General features: G+C 41.5%; 1 long non-coding RNA gene across 1 annotated transcript; it reads right to left on the bottom strand.

The window, feature by feature from the left end:
- Nucleotides 1-836: 836 nt before the first annotated feature.
- On the bottom strand, nt 837-14,389 carry LOC133558837 (uncharacterized). Its single transcript, XR_009808026.1, has 3 exons — nt 14,304-14,389; nt 9,155-9,335; nt 837-889 (listed from the first exon to the last, which is right to left on the bottom strand). It is a non-coding gene; the product is annotated as an uncharacterized LOC133558837 (long non-coding RNA).
- Nucleotides 14,390-18,031: the final 3,642 nt, after the last annotated feature.

Genomic DNA, 18,031 nt, shown 5'->3' with positions numbered 1-18,031 from the left:
GGCCTCTAATCTACTTTCTCCCTGGACTGATCACATTACATTTCAGATGGTGCCATCACGGTATGAGGGGGGCGGGGTGGGGTGGGGGGGTGACTGCCTGGTGGCCTGCTGACTCCGAGGGGACACCAACAGACTGGACTGACGATACGTTGCCATGTCGGAATGTGCGGCGACTGTATTTGAAACATGCAAACAATGCATCCCTCATTTCATGAAATATAACACGCAGAAAGTAAGGACCGGAGGGTGATGCTGAAAGGCCCAAAAAAAGAGCAGAAGGCCATGGAAGTGACGAGATGCCTCCGAGCAAGGCACTGCATAATGCACAAATGCATGCATTTTGTGTTGGTATGAATTCAAACGATTCAACTAAAGAAACACGTGTGTGTGTGTGTGTGTGTGTGTGTGCGTGTGTGTATTCTTGCATGTCTATCCTTCTTGAGACATCAATAAGGAAAAGCACCTTCCATATGAGGACCGGTGAACACTATAGGACATAAATCATGGTCCCAATAAGGAAACACCCATCCATCCATCCCTTTCCTACCGCTTATTCCCTTTGGGGTTGCGGGGGGCTAAGGAAAACCTTTGCATCTGATAGAGAATGTCTCATTTGGACCCCTGGTGGTGAAATCTATCAGAATTAGGGTGGTCCCAAAAAAATTGACTGTCGGTTTAAAAAGTGCTCCCCCCTCTGGTCAACATATGGAATAACAAGTGTGTGGTAAATTCAAACGATTTAACTAGAGAAACACGAGTGTGTGTGTGTGTGTGTGTGTGTGTGTGTGTGTGTGTGTGTGTGTGCGTGCGTGCGTGCGTGTGTGTTTTTTTCTTGCATTTCTATCCTTCTTGAGACATCAACAAGGAAAAGTACCTTCCATTTGAGGACCTGTGAACACATTAGGAGATAAATCATGGTGCCAATAAGGAAAACCCTTTGCATCTAATAGAGAATGTCTCATTTGGACCCCTGGTGGTGAAATCTATCAGAATTAGGGTGGACCCCCCAAAAAAATTTGACTGTGTCGGTTTTAAAAGTGCTCCCCCTATGGTGAACATATGAAATAACAAGTGTGTTATAAATTCAAACGATTTAACTTAAAGAAACACGTGTGTGTGTGTGTGTGTGTGTGTGTGTGTGTGTGTGTGTGCGTGTGCGTGTGCGTGTGCGTGTGCGTGTGCGTGCGTGCGTTTTTTCTTGCATTTCTATCCTTCTTGAGACATCAACAAGGAAAAGTACCTTCTATTTGAGGACCGGTGAACACATTAGGACATAAATCATGGTCCCAATAAGGAAAACCCTTTGCATCTAATAGAGAAAGTCTCATTTCGACCCCTGGTGGTGAAATCTATCAGAAATAGGGTGTTCCCCCAAAAAATTGACTGTGTCGGCTTTAAAAGTGCGCCCCCCTCTGGTCAACATATGAAATAACAAGTGTGTTATGAATTCAAACAATTTAACTAGAGAAACACGAGTGTGTGTGTGTGTGTGTGTGTGTGTGTTTTCTTGCATTTCTATCCTTCTTGAGACATCAACAAGGAAAAGCACCTTCCGTATGAGGACCGGTGAACACGTTAGGACAAATCATGGTCCCAATAAGGGAAACCCTTTGCATCTAATAGAGAATGTCTCATTTGGACCCCTGGTGGTGAAATCCATCAGAAAATTGACTGTCGGTTTTAAAAGTGCTCCCCCCTCTGGTCAACATATGAAAGAACAAGTTTGTTATAAATTCAAACGATTTAACTAAAGAAACACATTTTCTTTGAGCAGCCCAGTACAGTTAGTAGAAACTTTCAACCAAAGTTGAAAGTTTCTTCTAACTTTCTACTAACCAACTTCCAACCTACTCAGTGGCCTAGTGGTTAGTGTCCACCCTGAGATCTGTAGATTGGGAGTTCAAACCCCGTGCTGAGTCATACCAAAGACTATAAAGAAAATGGGACCCATTGCCTCCCTGCTTGGCACTAAGCATGAAGGATTGGAATTAGGGGTTAAATCACCAAAAATAATTCCCGTGCGCGGCACTGCTGCTGCCCATTGCTCCCCTCACTTCCCAGGGGGTGATCAAGGGGATGGGTCAAATGCAGAGGACAAATTTCACCACACCTAGTGAATGTGTGACAATCATTGGTACTTTAACTTTAACTTTAACTTTAAGTGAATTGAACTGTTCCAGGGTAAAACTCTACCCAATAGCTGCGTTGCATATTGTCATGATCCGTGGCCCGGATTATGTTTTGTTAAGTTCTGTTAATTTTGGACTCCCTTAGTTCCTGTTTGTGCACTCTTGGGTTTATTTTGGCCACCATGGGTATTAATTGGGGTCACCTGCCTCTGGTTAGTGGTCCCACGCTCAGCTGCTGTCAACCACTAATCAGAGAGCTATTTATTCACCTTGCTTGCCACGCTCAGTCCGGCGTCATTGGTTCATGTCTTGTTTGGAGTTTATGCTACGTGTTTGCTACATGCACCTGTTACGTGAGTTTTGCCTTGTCTCTAGTTGTCTGCTTCATGCCTTGCTACGTAAGTCTCGTCTGTTTCATGCCACAGTTTCATGAATATTCCTTGCCCATAGTCTATGCTAAGTGTTAGCTTTAGCTCCAAGTACGATCAGCGGGTTGTGCCTTTGCCTTGTTTTCCGTTTTTTGTACCTCTTTGAGCTTTGATAATTAAAACATGTTTCTACCCCACGCTTTTGTCCGGAGTCGTCCGTCTGCATGTTGGGAGAACGAAACCAGTAAACTGCGAAAACCCCGTCGTGACACACATGACGTGATATCGTTTTTTTTCTTCTTCGCGGCTTAATTCGCTTGATGGTGATGCAGTTCGATAGTGGCATCAAAACAAGTGAGAGTGAATGTAGAGTTTGAGCAGAAGAGGCCGTTTTGCTGTTCTGTTCTTGGGTGTTCCAATCGTTAAAATAGAGAGATAGGAAATAGCTTGTGTACAGTCCCGAAGTAAGTCTTCCATGAAGGTAATAAAGTCGACAAGAGATGTCTCTTAAACATATCACTTTAGTCATCTTGGGGAATACAATGTTGGTGTGGCTGTTTCAAGATGCACAATAAGGAGGCACTTGAAGAAAAATGGGCTGCATGGTCGAGTTGCCAGAAGAAAGCTATTTCTGCGCAACTGTCTCAACACATCCCGCTTACATTACGCTAAACAGCACAGAGACAAGCCTCAAAACTTTGGAACAAAGTAGTTTGGTGTGAAAAATATAACTTTTTGGCCACTCGACCATGCAGCCCATCTTTCTTCAATTGCCTCTTTATTGTGCATCTTGAAACAGCCTCACCAACATTTTTGAAGTTATTTGTGGATTTTTCTTTGCATCTCAAACAATTTTCCTGGCAGTTGAGACTGAAATCTTTGCTGGTCTACCCGAATCCCTAATTTTCCACTTCTTAATCAGTGTTTGAATACTGCTGATTGGCATTTTCAATTCCTTGGATATCTTTTTATACCCTTTTCCTGTTTTATGCACTTCAATTACTTTTTCTCGCAGATACTTTGACAATTATTTTGCCTTCCCCATGACTCAGAATCCAGAAACATCTGTGCAGCACTGGATGAAAGATGGAATGGTCTATCAGAAGCCCAGAAACTCATTGACCTTTTTTATACACACATTAATTACAAACAGGTCACAGGTGAGGATTGGAACCTTGATTAGTCATTAAAACCTATTTGTGTCAACTTTTGTGCATGTTATCAGATCAAAGTCACTGAGGTATGTACACTTTTGATCAGGGTCATTTGGGCACTTTCTTTTGTCATTTACATTTAAAAAAGAGTAAACACAGTTGTTTGCCAATAAATAGCTTCACACAACCATTAAGAATGAGTGGAAGAAAGGTTCTTGTGTTATCATGTATATGCTCTGAAGAAACGCCAAGAAATCATAAATTCTCCCAGGGTAGGTAGACTTATGAGCCCAACTGTATATTAGTAGTGTTTGATAGCAGACCTAAACGTAAAGAAAGGGTAAGACATCGCATTACTTTTTGTTCTTTTGTGGTTTCTATGCCTAAATATAACTACAAAGACTTGGTTGTGCAAATCAACTAACTAAGTCCTTGTAATAAATATTGTGATTGTTGGTCAATCCACCGTATATTTGTTGTCAATTTTCATACCAGAAACTAAAATTTTAGTTGTTGTTGCTGTCCAAAGTCGGGACACGGGGTGGACCGCTCACCTGTGCATCGGTTGGGGACGTCTCTGCACTGCTGACCTGTCTCCGCTCGGGATGGAGTCCTACTGGCCCTCTCACTATTATGTTAGATCCACTATGGACTGGACTCTCACACTTGTTAGATCCACTATGGACTGGACACTCACTATTATGTGAGCCCTACTATGAACTGGACTCTCACTATTATGTTAGATCCACTATGAACTGGACTCTCACACTATTATGTTAGATCCACTATGGACTGGACTCTCACAATATTATGTTAGATCTACCATGAACTGGACTCTCACTTTTATGTTGGATCCACTATGGACTGGACTCTTACTATTATGCTAGATCCACTATGGACTGGACCCTCACTATTATGCTAGATCCACTACGGACTGGACACTCACTATTGTGTTAGATCCACTATGGACTGGACTCTCACTATTATGTTAGATCCACTATGGACTGGACATTCACTTTTATGTTGGATCGACTATGGACTGGACTCTTACTATTATGCTAGATCCACTATGGACTGGACCCTCACTGTTATGTTAGATCCACTATGGACTGGACATTCACTTTTATGTTGGATCGACTATGGACTGGACTCTTACTATTATGCTCGATCCACTATGGACTGGACCCTCACTGTTATGTTAGATCCACTATGGACTGGACCCTCACTATTATGTTAGATCCACTATGGACTGGACTCTCACACTATTATGTTAGATCCACTATGGACTGGACACTCACTATTATGTGAGCTCTACTATGAACTGGACTCTCACTATTATGTTAGATCCACTATGAACTGGACTCTCACACTATTATGTTAGATCCACTATGGACTGGACTCTCACAATATTATGTTAGATCTACTATGAACTGGACTCTCACTTTTATGTTGGATCCACTATGGACTGGACTCTTACTATTATGCTAGATCCACTATGGACTGGACCCTCACTATTATGTTAGATCCACTACGGACTGGACACTCACTATTGTGTTAGATCCACTATGGACTGGACCCTCACTATTATGTTAGATCCACTATGGACTGGACTCTCACACTATTATGTTAGATCCACTATGGACTGGACTCTCACTATTATGTTAGATCTACTATGAACTGGACTCTCACTATTATGTTAGATCCACTATGAACTTGACTCTCACTGTTATGTTAGATCCACTATGGACTGGACTCTCACTAATATGTTGGATCCACTATGGACTGGACCCTGACTATTACGCTAGATCCACTATGGACTGGACTCTCGCAATGTTATGTTAGATCTCCTATGAACTGGACTATCACTATTATGTTAGATCCACTATGAACTGTACTCTCACTATTATGTTAGATCCACTATGGACTGGACTCTCACACTATTATGTTAGTTCCACTATGGACTGGACTCTCACAATATTATGTTAGATTGTTAGATTTACTATGAATTGGACTCTCGCTATTATGTTAGATCCACTATGAACTGGACTCTCACTATTATGTTAGATTCACTACGGACTGGACTCTCACACTATTATGTTAGTTCCACTATGGACTGGACTCTCACAAAATTATGTTAGATCCACTAAGAACTAGACTATCACTATTATGTTAGATCCACTATGGACTGGACTCTCACACTATTATGTTAGATCCACTATGAACTGGATTCTCACTATTATGTTAGAGCCACTATGGACTGGACTCTCACAATATTGTGCCAGATCCACTCGACGACTATTGCACCGGTCGCCCTGCGGTCCTCTCCAAGGTTTCTCATTGTGCCATTGGGTTGAGTTTTCCCTTGCCCTGATGTGGGATCTGAACCGAGGATGTCGTTGTGGCTTGTGCAACCCTTTGAGACACTCATGATTTAGGGTTATATAAATAAACATTGATTGATTGTGCAGGAAAGCTAAGTGCTTTCTTCGACATGGATGACCACATTACAGCGTCTGAGGTGATATTTGTTTGCGTTGAGAAAATAACCTTAATAGTATTAATAAACGAGATTAATATATCCCCCGGAGGCTCAACAGCATATGCAAAAATGTTGATATCACTAGCAAATATTGATGAACAGCGGGGACATCTACAGCTAAATATTGGGACAAAATATTACCTTCACACCATAAAAACAGTGGGAAAAAAAGGAAATCAACTCCAAAGAAACGTGTCTTTTTTCTCATTAGCGTCACTATCACGGCACTCGTTATGTCATTTAAATAAGTTACGATTAAATCTAACTTTGTCTTTCACCTATTGTTTAATTTGTGGACCCCTCAGATGTAAAGGGTTGTACTTGTATAGCGCTTTTCTACCTTCAAGGTACTCAAAGCTCTTTGAAACTATTTCCACATTCATCCATACATTCAGACAATGATGGCGGGTGCTGCCATGCAAGGCAGGACCCATCAGGAGCAAGGGTGTAGTGACTTGCTCAAGGACACAACGGATGTGTCGAGGTTGGTAGAAGGTGGGGATTGAACCAGAAAACCTCAGGTTGCTGGCATGGCCACTCTCCCAACTGCGTCACACCCTCCTTCGTAGAGATATGATGTGCTTACAATCTTTTCTTCTTTAAATGCTACGTGTCAAATGAAGTGAGGTTTTAACGTCTCGGAGACGATGAATGGTTCAATAATATATTTTTCTTAAGCGTTTAAAAATCTACTCCATCCCGTTTTTAAATATTTTTTACTCGATCGCTTTTATATTTGCCCTTTAAACCTTTCAGAATACGTCCAAATCCGCACTGAATCAGGTAAATAAACAGTAGCCTAATGGGGCCCAAGATCGCTATCGCCTGAAGCCCGAAAGTGCCTCTACATGTACACACATTTGTTTTCTTTTTTTATTATTTTTTTGCGACCGCTGAAGCCGCACACCGCTTGGCCTGTCGGTACCTGTCCACTGCCTCCGGAGTCCTATGAGTCAAAAGGACCCGATAGGACTCCTTCTTCAGCTTGACGGCATCCCTCACCGCTGGTGTACACCAAGGGGTTTTAGGATTGCCGCCCCGACAAGCACCAACTACCTTGCGGCCACAGCTCCGATCAGCCGCCTCGACAATAGAGCTCTCACTCGATCGGTTCGCAGCCGAGTGTTAGAGATAGGGTGAGAAGCTCTGCCATCTGGGAGGAACTCAATGTAAAGCCGCTGCTCCTCCACATCGAGAGGAGCCAGATGAGGTGGTTCGGGCATCTGGTTAGGATGCCACCCGAACGCCTCCCTAAGGAGGTGTTTAGGGCACGTCCAACCGGTAGGAGGCCACGGGGAAGACCCAGGACACGTTGGGAAGACTATGTCTCCCGGCTGGCCTGGGAACGCCTCAGGATCCCCCGGGAAGAGCTAGACGAAGTGGCTGGGGAGAGGCAAGTCTGGGTTTCCCTGCTTAGGCTGTTGCCCCCACGACCCGACCTTGGATAAGCGGAAGAAGATGGATGGATGGATGGATGGATGGATGGATATAGAATGTGAGATACAACAGGATAATGAATACGTTTATCGTTTGTTTTCAAAACGCTTACAAAAAAGTGGGACCCCAAAAATTTACTGTTGGACCCCATATTTATGACTTGATGGGGTCCCTGGGACCCCATTTTAAAAATCCCTAGTGCCAACAAAGCAGTCAACAGAGGAGAAAAAATGCTTTATTTAAATAAATATATTATTTATAAAGCAATTTCGAGTATCATTGGCAAATTTTCACCTACTCCCGGCCTTGGCTTGCTGCCTGCCGTGGCACACATATATGTGTCCTCTTTTTGGGATTTCAGAATATGGTCAGCCTACCCAGATGCATGTTTTTGGCAATGGAAGGAAATCACAGGGAGAACATGCAAACTCCACACACAAAGATCCCGAGCGCAGGATCGAACCCAGTACCTTCATATTGTGAGGCATACGCACTAACCCAGTGGTTGTCAAACTTTTTTTGCCATCCCCCACTTCGGACAAGGGGGAGTTTTCAAACCCCACCTGCCACTATCGACCCAACAGAATGCTAATGCCAAGCTTAACATTTTCAAAATTATTGACCATCAGGTAAAATTCAAGTTGTATACATTCAAACTCAATAACATAAAATAACATCAAGTTCAATAATATATAACTGTGCAGCTGTGGTATAACTTGCATCAATTCAATAATAAATAAAATAACCACTCTTCCAGTTTTCTTTGAAAGAAATCAAGTGGCTTATTGACGTGATTGGGGTGTGTGGTCTCGAGGTGTCTCTTTAATTTGTTGGGTCTCATGCTGTCTGCTGCCTGCGGTTTTAGACACAGAACACACAGGGGTCTCTCCTCTGCCCCCACCACCGCTGCCGTGAATCCAAGAGCAAGATACCCTTCATCATATTTTATTTTCGGTTGGCTTTTTGGTTGTTTAAGCCTGTCAGATTTTTGTTTCTCTGCAGGCGCTGGCTCTGGCTCGACGACCTTTGAGGTGCGAGTCACAAATTTATCCATTTTGTGTAATTGTGATCCACACATTAGCCTGCTACCCGTGAACGATTGTTCCGCTTAGCCCCGCCCCCATTCGTTACTGTTGCTATGTCTGTCAAACTTTCGCTCCTACCTAGAAATTTAAGGCCTAGAGGAAAAATAAGTAATTTACATTTATTTATATAGCGGATTTCACAGACGGAATTACAAAGTGATTTACAGTGTGTATAAAAAATGAAAGCATAGTAAAAAAAAAAAATCTAAGTTTATAATAAAAATTAAAAAAAAATAAAGTTAAATTTCCTCCCGTTCCCCGCGCCCCACCTGTCATGTCTCTATTCCCCACCAGTGGGGCCCGCCCCACACTTTGAGAAACGCTGCACTAACCCCCGTAACACCGTGCTGCCCAATTATGGACATATTTTGTTAAATCATCAAAATTATAGGTATGAATAAGATGCATCTATCTTAAGTCCCATCATGTTTCATCGCCTTACCTTCTTGGGTAAAGTCCTGTTCGAGACAATCATGGGTGGATGCACGGATGGACGCACGGATGGATGCATGGTCTGATTGCCGGAGCTTATTGCCAGCGCAGAGCCGCCGGGGACACTGTGGGTGGATTCTGCAACACTTGGAGCTTGTGTGGCGTCCTTTTTGTCCCGGCAGCACAACAGCCTGAAATAGACAAGAGCGAGAGGAATAGCATTGTGCTTATTTCCACTGATAATCTGCCATGTGTGTGTGTGTGTGTGTGTGTGTGTGTGTTGTGTATTGTGTCTGAGGCTTTGGCACCGTTTGGACGTAAACAAAAGGCCACACACACAGCAGTGTGAAGAATCAAGTATGCAAGTGTCGACGATACAATGGAAAAGTTCCGAAAGAGCTTTGTTTTTGCCGAGATGCACCGTTTAATCCGTCCTTCCCAACGCTTAGCGCTCAGCTCTATTTTTACATCTTACTGTGTTAAAACCAGCACAGGGTTGCCTTCATGAAAGTACACTCCTTGAAACGCCACAGGCGTGTATTCCCTTTAAAAGTAGTCCTCTCCAAGCAAACGGCAGCTGAAGGATTTAAAGCTCATGCAGCCCTTTACGCCAGTGTTTTTCAACCACTGTGCCACGGAGATATTGTCTGGTGTGCGGTAGGAAATCATGCAACTTCACCAAATCTATCATTAGAATCTGCAAATAATGTGCCATTACTTCATGTCTTTGCTGTGTGGAGCTCGGCAGGGTAACCATCTAATTCTCCATATCAGGAGGTGACAGATATGTAAAAGTCGGAATGTGAGACGAGGATGTTTTGCTGTGATCCTAATATGCAGACCACAGCGGGAGGCAGTGTACAGGTAAAAAGGTATGTAATGCTTAAACCAAAAAATGAACCAAAGGAAAAGGAAAAGACAATTAAGCATAGGGATGGCTATGCAAAACAAAAGTAAAACTGAACTGGCTGCAAAGTAAACAGAAACAGAATGCTGGAGGACAGCAAAAACTTGCGGCAGAGGTTAGTAACCTACGGCTCTAGAGCAGGGGTCTCAAACTCAATTTACCGGGGGGCCACTGGATGGAGTCTGTCTGAGTCTGGGCCGCAAGAAAAGATTTCTTAAAAAAAATATATATTTTTTTGTCAACACAAAATAAAATCAAAATATAAATGAACAAAATGAGGATTACGGAATGTGAGACAATGCAAATAAAAACAAATAAAAAATAAATAACGATTTGAATTGGTCCAGGTTATCGGGGACTGACGGACAGGTGTCACAGTGCGACTGCAGCCAGGCACTTTAGAAAACCCTTGTCTCCATGGCAACGTTTCTGTCGTTTTCACTCATTTGCCGCTTTTCCACTCTCACGGAAATACATTTTAAAATATTTGGCTTTCATGGCTCTCTCAGCCAAAAAGGTTCTCGACCCCTGACTTACGGCGTCCACAAAGTACGTCCGTACGGGACATGACATTCAACAATGTCCACACAAAGAAGGATAGCGACAACTTAAATAGCCGTGCTTGCTAACACAAAGCGGGTGCGGGGAATAGCGCTCAAAGGAAGATACTAAACTGCAACAGGAAAACACCAACAAAACAGGAGGGGCCACCAGAATAACGGCGCAAGACAAAAACTAAAGCATTGCACAGGAAAACACCAACAAACTCAAAATAGGTCACGACGGACCTGGTGGAGTTTCATTTTTTAAGGTATTCTGCTGCTGGGGTGCCTCCGGGATTTTTTTTAATGAAAAAAAACCTGCCTTGCCTCAAAAAAGGTTTAAAAACACTGCTTTACGCAATTCGAGATGTGACAATTCTCGGGGAAATTGTGTGTGAACACGGGTAACGCTGTCGCCGTTTGCCTGCTGAAGCCGAACTGAAACAGTTAGCATGTGTCAAGTACCGAATTATATGACTCTGAGGTGCACGGAGGCAAAAATCAGTTAAAAATGTTAGCATGATAACAGTTAGCATATATAACATATCAAGTTATACGATTCTGATGAGTACGGCGGGATATAAGGCAAAAAGAGTTACAATGCTAATGTTAGCATGCTAACACTTAGCATACGTAACGTACCAAGTTGGCCAGAAAAGTTAGCATGCAATAGCATTTTAACAGTTAGTATATGTTACATATGAAATTACGTGACTCTGAGGTGTACGCGGCAAATAAGGCGAAAAAAGTTAGCTTGCTAATATTAGCATATTAACATGCTAACAGTTAGTATATGTAACATACAAAGTTATATGACTCTGTGTACGGCAGGAAAAAAGTTACAATGCTAAAGTCAGCATGCTAACACTTAGCGTACGTAACGTACCGAGTTATATGACTCTGACGTGTACAGCGGCAAAATTAGCTAAAAAAGTTAGCATGCGCTAGCATTTTAACCGTTAGCATATGTAACATGAAGTTACATGACTCTGAGTTGTACAAAGTTACAATGCGAATGGTAGCATTCTAACAGTTAGCATATGTAACCTACCAAGTTATATGACCCTGAGGTGTACGGTGGCAAAATTGGCTAAACAAGTTAGCATATGTAACATACCAAGTTATAAGACTCTGATGTGTACGGCGGGAAATAGGGCGAAAAAAGTTGCAATGCTAAAGTCAGCATGCTAACACTTAGCATACGTAACGTACTGAGTTATTTGACTCTGAGGTGTACAGTGGCAAAATTGGCTAGAAAACTTAGCATGCGCTAGCATTCTAACAGTTGGCATGTGTAACATATGAAGTCACATGACTGAGTTGTATGGCGGAAAATAAGGCAAAAAAAAGTTACAATGCGAATGGTAGCATTCTAACAGTTAGCATATGTAACCTACCAAGCTATATGACCCTGAAGTGTACGGTGGCAAAATTGGCTAAACAAGTTAGCTAGCTAATATTAGCATGCTAGCATGCTAACAGTTAGCATATGAAACATACCAAGTTAAATGACTCTGTGTATGGCGGGAAATGGGGCGAAAAAAGTTGCAATGCTAAAGTCAGCATGCTAACACTTAGTGTACGTAACGTACCGAGTTATAAGACTCTGAGGTGTACAGCGGCAAAATTGGCTAGAAAAGTTAGCATGCGCTAGCATTCTAACAGTTAGCATATGTAACATATGAAGTTACATGACTCTGAGTTGTACGGCAGCAAATGGGGCGAAAAATGTTACAACACCAATGTTAGCATGCTAATAGTTAGTATATGCAACGTACCAAGTTATGACGCTGAAGTGTAAGGCGGTAAAAGTGGCTAAAAAGGTTTACATGCTAATATTAGCATGTCATCATTCTAACTGCATATTTAACATGAATATCCACACAATAGTTCAAAAAGAGAGAGATGGAAAATATGCAAGCCCCAAAACCAGTGAAGTTGGCGCGTTGTGTAAATCATAAATAAAAAGAGAATACAATGATTTGCAAATCCTTTTCAACCTATATTCAGTTGAATAGACTGCAAAGACAAGATATTTAACCTTCGAACTGGAAAACGTTATTTTTTGCAAATATTATCTAATTTGGAATATGATGTTTCAAAAAAGCTGGCACGAGTGGCAAAAAAGACTGAGAAAGTTGAGGAATGCTCATCAAACACTTATTTGGAACATACCACAGGTGAACAGGCTAATTGGGAACAGGTGGGTGCCATGGTCTGGTATAAAAGCAGCTTCCATGAAATGCTCAGTCATTCACAAACAAGTATGGGGCGAGGGTCACCACTTTGTGAACCAATGTGTGAGCAAATTGTCGAACAGTTTAAGAACATTTTTCAACGCGACGTTGCAACAAATTTAAAGATTTCACCATATATGTTCCGTAATGTCATTAAAAGGATCAGAGAATCTGCAGAATTCACTGCACTTAAGCAATGATATTATGGCCCTCCGGGCCCTCAGGCAGTATTGCACCAAAAAGCGACATCAGTGTGTAAAGGATATCATCAGATGGGCTCAGGAACACTTCAGAAAACCACTGTCAATCACTACAGTTGATCGCTACATCTGTTAGTGCAAGTTGAAACTCTACTATGAAAAGCCAACGCCATTTATCAACAACACCCAGAAATGCCGCTGGCTTCACTGGGCCCAAGCCCATCTAATATGGACTGATGCAAAGTGTAAAAGTGTTCTGTGGGCTGATGAGTCCACATTTATATTGTTTTTGGAAACTGTGGACGTTGTGTCCTCCGGAACAAAGAGGAAAAGAACCATCCAGATTGTAATTGGCGCAAAGTTGAAAAGCCAGCATCTGTGATGGTATGGTGGTGTATTGGTGCCCAAGGTATGGGTAACTTACACATCTGTGAAGGCACCATTAATGCTGAAAGGTACATACAGGTTTTGGAGCAACATATGTTGTCAAACAAACAACGTTATCATGGAGGCCCCTGCTTATGTCAGCAAGACAATGCTAAGCCACGTGTTACAACAGCGTGGCTTCATAGTAAAAGAGTGCAGGTACTAGACTGGCCTGCCTGTAGTCCAGACCTGAAAATGAAGCGTAAAATACCACAACGGACTGTTGAACAACTTAAGCTGAACATCAAGCAAGAATAGGAAAGAATTCCACTTAAAAAGCTTCAGAAATTGGTCTCCTCAGTTCCCAAATGTTTACTGGTGTTGTTAAAAGGAAAGGCCATGTAACACAGTGGTAAAAAATGCCCTTGCGCCAACTTTTTTGCAATGTGTTGCTGCCATTAAATTCTAAGTTAATGATTATTTGCACTAAGAAAAATGAGTTTCTCAGTTGGAATATTAAATATATTGTCTTTGCAGTCTATTCAATTGAATTTAAGTTGAAAATAATTTGTTTTTATTTACAATTTACACAATGTGCCTGTCAGAGTTATTTGTTGACGAACCCCAAGATGCGGAGATGGAGGCAGGCATGGAATGAGAAAACATGATTTAATTAAATACTAAGACAAAAACAAAACCAAAAGGGTACAAACACAAAGCGCGCACGAGGCAGATAATCAAACAAAAGGAGCTAGCCTGGGAGCTAGAAAATAACGAACAGGAGCTTAGCGTGTAAGCTAGCAGGTAGCGAACAGGCAAACATAAGTCATACTTGTATAACGAAAAATAAAACGGAAGCAGGGAACAAAAAACAGTAAGCTACAAACATCAACTGAATATAGCTTACCGCTACGCCGCAAAGACAAGGTACGACACGACAGGAGCGATAACACATCACAAGAGCGACTAGACGTGACATCGACAAGACAATACAATGATCCAGCAACTGACACAAGACAAAGCAGGTACAAATAGGAGTGGGCTGATTGGCAACGGGTGTGGCCAGGTGCCAATCAGCCGCAGCTGAGGAGGAACACAGCATTCAGGGAACGAGACAGGAAGCTGACAAAATAAGAGCACTAGACAGGAAATACTAAACACAGAGGAAACAGACAAACGCAGAGGAAAAAACTAAAACATAGACAAACTGTCAGGGGAAAGCCTGACAGTGCCAACTTCACTGGTTTTGGGGTTTTGTAGATTAAGGGTACATATATTTTTTTTTTTTTTTTTTTTTTTTTGTATTAAGGAATGTAATATTTTAACTATTAAAATTAACCTAAAATGTGACTTATTTAATATTTGTGGAAAATATTGGACACAGTGTGCTGTTGTCAAACTTATGAGATGAGATTTAAGTGTAAGCCACTGTCACACTATTGTTAATTTCTTTAAAATGTTTTTTTTATTTTTTAGAAATGGCTGTGATGATAATGTCAATGAGGGACTTCGAATCACTGCCATGTTGGAAATCTTATTAATATTGATATTGTTGTTGATATTATTCATTTTTGTTCGACTACTTTTGGATTGTTTTGTGTCATGCTTGTGTGTTCTCTCAATTGCTCTGTTCCGTTCAGTTCAGTTCAGCATATTTCGAACGTATCACACATTTCAAGTTGTTTTAATACAGCACGTCCGAAAAGGAGTAGGAAGAAGCTGAGTTTATTTAATCCGACCCCTTTTCATACCATAGCAATCTTATCCCATTTTCTTGTTCTCTGTAAAAGGACAGTGAATAAATAAGTAAACAAATATTTTTCAAGACTCGGACTATGGTGTGGATTGTTTTCCCGAGGTGCGAAGCGACTGGATCGGACATGGCGTGAAGGTAATGACATCTTTTAACTATAACACTCAAAAGTACTACAAAAACAAAGGGTATGTACAAAAACTCGCACAAAGGCAGAACTATGGACATAAAACAAAACTTGCAAACTATGGCATGAATAAAGAAAACTTACTTGGAACGACAAAAGAGCGTGAAAAAGAGCAGCATGGATCATCAGCGTGAATAACAAGGGTGTATAGTGGGTGATGTCACCAGGCTGACTGCCTGGCAAATGCAGGCTTAAGTTGTGATGTGGTGATTGACAACAGGTGCATGAGCCAACATGAACCAGATGTGTGACACGAGGACAGGTGAAAACTAATGGGTTGTCATGGAAACAAGCAGGGAGAGAAAAAACAGGAACTGACAAAATCCAAAAACCAAACAGAACGTAGCCAAATTAAACATGATCACCAGGACATGAGAATATTAAATACATGAATCATTTTTATCTACAAAAAAAAAATAATAATAATAATAAAGGGTTTGAGATCCATCCATCCATCCATCCATTTTCCACTGATTGCTATACACGTTGGGAAGACTATGTCCCCCAGCTGGCCTGGGAACGCCTCGGGATCCCCCCAGGAAGAGCTGGACGATCAATCAATGTTTATTTATATGGCCCTAAATCACAAATGTCTCAAAGGACTGTACGAACCACTACAACTACGACATCGTCTGAAGATGTGGCTGGGGAGAGGAGAGTCTGGGCTTCCCTGCTTAGGCTGCTGCCCCCGCGACCTGGACCTCGGATAAGCGGAAGAAGGTGGATGGATGGATGCTATTCTGAATGTTGCTCGGCTGGGTTTGGTTTTGGAATTGGAATTGCGTTATTATGGTATTATTGTGTATTATTTTGTTGGATTGATTGATTAATGAAAATAGAAAAAATATTAAAATTAAATTAAAAAAGAATGTAATATGATACTTTTTATGCTAAATATATAATAAATGAATATTGCTGTTATATGAGCTCAATGATAAAGAATCAAATTGTTAAATTGCTTCTTCCTGCTCCTTTTCCGACACTCACCGTGTTATTTTATTTTGTGATTTACAGTTGTGATCAAAATCATTCAACCCCCACACAATTTTGGTGTTTTAGCAAGTTGGACATTTATTCCGTATTTTGTTTATAGTCATATCAAATAAAGATGTGTCAAATAGACGAATGCAACTTAAATTGTAACACTGTATTTGACAAAATACCAAAAAAGGACATTTTTCTTAGTATCCCATTGACAAAATGTTTCAACCCCCTAGTTACATGCATCTTTAGTACTATGTAGAACACCCTTTGGCAGTAATGACATCCTTCAAACGTGATACATAACCGGACACAAGCTTCTTGCAACCATCTACAGGTATTTTAGCCCATTCCTCTTGGGCAAAGGCCTCCAGTTCATTCATATTCTTGGGCTTGCGTGCTGCAACTGCCTTCTTCAAGTCCCACCACAGGTTTTCTATAGGATTTAGGTCTGGCGACTGTGAAGGCCACTCCAGGGTCTTCCAGCCCTTCTTCTGCAACCACTCTGATGTTGATTTTTGAGATATGCTTGGGATCGTTGTCCTGTTGGAAGGTCCAACGTCTCCCAAGCCTCAGCTTCGTCACTGACTTCATGACATTTGCAGCTAATATATCCTGGTAGGAAATAGAATTCATAATGCCTTGAACGCGGTGGAGATTCCCGGTACCTGAGGCAGAGAAACAGCCCCAAAGCATGATTGACCCCCCACCATGCTTAACAGTAGGTAAGGTGTTCTTCTCTTTGTAAGCTTCATTTTTTCTCCTCCAGACATAAAGTTGATTCATAGGCCCAAAGAGTTCCACCTTTGTCTCATCACTCCATAGAACAGGTTCCCAAAACCTTTGGGGTTTGTCCAGATGATTTTTGGCATACTGGAGTCTATTTTACTTGTGCCTGGTAGTCAGAAGTGGGCTGCGCCTGGGAGTTCTGGCATGGAGGCCTTCATCTCGTAGTGCGCGCCTTATTGTCTGGGACGAAACCTGCGTTCCCCACCCCTCTGCAATGTCCTGTTGTAGTTCCTCAGCTGTTACCTGGAGGGTTTTCACCACTGTACGCTTCAAATACCGGACAGCAGTTGCACACAGCATCCTCTCAGGTAGTGTTTCCACTGTGCCTTTAGCTTTAAACTTGCGAATTATGCTCCCAACTGTGTCTCTTGGAATGTGTAATGTCTTTGCTATTTTCTTATATCCATATCCTTTCTTATGAAGAGAAATTACCTCCTCTCTTGACTTCTTTGACCACTCCCTGGACTTCACCATGTTGCAAATACCCCATTGACCATCTACAAGAAGCTGAGCGTCACAGTCTTTTTCAATCAGTTTAATTGTTGCTCGTTATGGTTCTAATCACATCTACAGGTGTTTTCAACACCTGATTGAAAAGACCTTATTCAAATTCTGTTCTTAAGAGTTATGATCTTCAAGGGGTGGAAAAATGTTGTCAATGAGATATTACGAGAAATGACACTGTTTGATATGTTACAAAATATAATGTTGTAATTCAAGTTGCCTTTGTCTATTTAATGCATCTTTATTTGATATGACTATAAACAAAATACGGAATAAGTGTCCAACTTGCTAAAACACCAAAATTGTGTGGGGTTTGAATAATTTTGCTCACAACTGTACCGTGTTTGAGTTACGTAGCGATGAAAAGTAATTTTTTGATGGAAACAAAGGATTAAGTGCAAGTGTGGATCATTCATTGGAT

Source organism: Nerophis ophidion, linkage group LG09, assembly GCF_033978795.1.
Source record: "Nerophis ophidion isolate RoL-2023_Sa linkage group LG09, RoL_Noph_v1.0, whole genome shotgun sequence".
In the NCBI taxonomy this organism is placed as follows: Eukaryota; Metazoa; Chordata; class Actinopteri; order Syngnathiformes; family Syngnathidae; genus Nerophis; species Nerophis ophidion.
The sequence above is the reverse complement of the archived record's forward strand: the minus strand, read 5'-3'. Positions and strand labels throughout refer to the sequence as shown.